This window comes from Aplysia californica, unplaced genomic scaffold (genome assembly GCF_000002075.1).
Source record: "Aplysia californica isolate F4 #8 unplaced genomic scaffold, AplCal3.0 scaffold01305, whole genome shotgun sequence".
Lineage (NCBI taxonomy): Eukaryota > Metazoa > Mollusca > Gastropoda > Aplysiida > Aplysiidae > Aplysia > Aplysia californica.
In genome coordinates this window covers 88,805-91,752 of record NW_004798575.1, presented here as the reverse complement: position 1 = coordinate 91,752, position 2,948 = coordinate 88,805, and the positions used below count along the sequence as shown (strand labels likewise).

Below are 2,948 nucleotides of genomic sequence, written 5' to 3'. Positions count from 1 at the left end.
CCTCACTCTCTCTCTCTCTCTCTCTCTCTCTCTCTCTCTCTCTCTCTCTCTCTCTCTCTCTCTTCGTTGGCATCGATCTAAATCTAATATACTTCACACCGTAGTGACAATAAGGAACAAGCAATCATGTAAAAGCCGCAGCAGATCAATCTGAGTAACAAAATAAGAAGCTGGGTTCAATATCTTCTCCACAGAACCCCCCCAACCAGGGCAGTGCTACAGACTGAAGTTGTCTTTAGACCATTCCAAAAGGGAGGATATTAACATGTTCTTATGCACAGTAGAATTGTAAATGTGCTGATTTATCAATGTCATGCTCATACTGTCCCTGAACAGCGTTGTGGGAACTGCTGCTTTTTTTCCTCATCCCTTCTATCGTCATTTTCCTCTACTTCTTTTGTATGTTTGTCACACTCTTGTGACCCGCTATTTCCGGGGTTCCTTGATACTTGATAGTCGAAGCAGACTTTGTGCTGTTGAGGCTATAGAGGTGAGCAGAGTATGCCTGATTCCCCATTTGGACTTCTCTTTTGACATCCATCCCTTGGCGCTCATAATATGACCGTGTGCAGTTGCGGGCGCCGTAAAGCCTTACTAAAAAAGAATCTATTACACGTCTTTTTTTCAAACGAGGAAGAACATTTACCCCCTCAACCGTCCAACTTGAGGTGATGTTGCAACTACACGACATTGTAATCAGTTTTCAACGAATGTTTCTGAACTTGGCTGGAAATGTTTAGACCCCCTGTCCACATAATTTAGGGTTTACTTTTAGTTTTAGAAAGAATTTTACAGCTCTTCCTACAAAAAACGATCACATACGTGCCGAAGATTAGCGATATTTTTATTACTACAAAAAATAACGCACAAAGAAACGAAGAGGAAGAGATAATGACTATTCTTTAACAGATTTTTGCCAGGATAGAAGTAGAAACCTGAGCAAACCACACCAGAGTACCCACCAACCACCCACACAATCATGGGCTTGCTGCTTCAGAACCCCGCTGCAGTCGGCAGTCAGGGCTTGCTCAGGCTAACACTGTCACACTCATGGCATGACGCTCAGCAGACAGATGGGGGGAATCATAAAATCCCCTGTGCAAGCTGCACACGTTAAAGATCCCTTGGTACTTAGTGGTCTTAAATCGACAAGAGTAGTCTTCGGTCGTCACCCGGGCAAAATTCAAAATTTCCTACTCACTGAAAAAGTTAAATGTGTCCCGCGCGCTCATATGACCTTATGCAGTTGCGAGCGCCGTAAAACAATTGCCCTAAAAAAAATTTTACTCATAAAATCAACTTTCCCACAGGGAATCGAACTCACATTAAATAATTTTCGACGTGAATATTTTTTATCGGCCAAGAGCCAGCATTTCATCACTGATTCCCGGCTTTTTTAAAAAAAAATTTTTTTTTTTTTTAAATGTTGTGATTCAGTACTACTTAAGCTTTAAGGCACTTGCAACACAAGAAGGTCATATTATAACAGCTGGGGAATAGAGATGTCTCCAGAGAGTAACAGGAGCACCAAGAAAAGGCAGAAGAGAGATAATATAGGGACAACAGATGTTTGGAGAAAGAAGAAACAAAGCACACCAGAGCACCTGCCAACCAAACCACCCACTCACTGCTCGGACCAGATCATTGCCACGGACGGCGGTAATAAAAAGACTCGTAATAAAAGATCTAAAAATGATCATAAAGATTTTTTAATTTAATAATAATCTTAATGATTGAATAGTAACAATGCCTGAAAAGCATGGAAATTGACTTTTGATGGAAGAGAGGAATAATCTAATCTGATAAATCCGACTGAGGTTATTATATAGGTTATAAGAACGTTTCTATTTGATTAGATTCTATTCCTAGAATCTCAGCCAGTCTCTCTTCAGCGACTGTCCACTGTTACTGCTGTCTGGGGTGCTACACAAGGAGAAAGTAACGTATTAATCATGTGACGAGACAGACCACAATCAGCTTACCTTGGTGTTGACTGAGAATCTGAGAAAGAAACAAGCTACTCCTTCCACACACACTCTCTGCTCTCTATCTCTTTCTCTATTTCTCTCTGCCTGCCTGTCTGTCTCTCCTCCAGCATCCACTTCCTCCACAACAAAGCCTAATTAGAAACTGTCTGCGGCTCTCAGTAAGAATGTTGTGATAGCATCAACAGACGTCAGCTTTGGCTTAGTCTTAGTCTTAGAGCTGCTGACCATAACCTCACGAAAAAGTTCACTCTCTCAGGACTCGGTTGTTTGTTGTCCTTTCCTTTCCTAACCAACCGATCACCATCCACAACGCGATCTCACTCTCTACCGGCTTACTCATTCATCTACCTCCCTCCCTCAATTCCTCACTTAAAACTCTCTCACTCACGCTACACTCTTCTTCTTCTTGTCTTCGCCTTGTGCGCCGCGATCCTTCTCTCCTCTTCCTCAGTCCTCACTCACTCTCTCTCTCTCTTTCTCTCTCCTGGTTCTTTTTCTTCGTCCCCACTCGCGCTCGCTCGCCACGGCAGCAGAAGCCAAGCGCGTGAGTGCGAGCAAACCTTCACAATGCACGAGAGTTGCGAACCATTCACACACACACACACACACACACACACACACACACACACACACACGCAGAAGTGAGCTCCTATTTTTAGAAGAACGAGACGCCGGAAGGAAGAGAAAGCGAAAGTTGAGACGAAGGAAGGGAAGAGTGGGGGGATGAGGAGAGGTGGAAGTAGAACGAGACAAGTCAAGAAGGAAAAATTAATGGCTTGTTGTCCTGAGAATTTTATGGAGTTCAAAATCACCACGTTTTTGAAAATCGTTATTAGATTACACACTGGAAGGTGTCTCGTAAACTCGTGGATAGACCACAAGAAAAGGAAAGAGAGCAAGAGGGAAAAAAGAAAGGTAGGCTAGACTGCTTATTGACATTTGGCGTGGGAAGGTGTGAAA

General features: G+C 43.0%; 1 long non-coding RNA gene across 2 annotated transcripts in view; it reads right to left on the bottom strand.

The window, feature by feature from the left end:
- Positions 1–2,572, bottom strand: part of LOC101858152 — a 64,324-nt gene extending 61,752 nt beyond the window's left edge. The window contains exon 1 of one of the 2 annotated variants that reach the window (XR_221211.3): positions 1,983–2,572. This is a non-coding gene — a long non-coding RNA (uncharacterized LOC101858152). The remainder of the gene's footprint in view (positions 1–1,982) is intronic. The other variant, XR_004859386.1, reaches the window with a different exon arrangement.
- Positions 2,573–2,948: the final 376 nt, after the last annotated feature.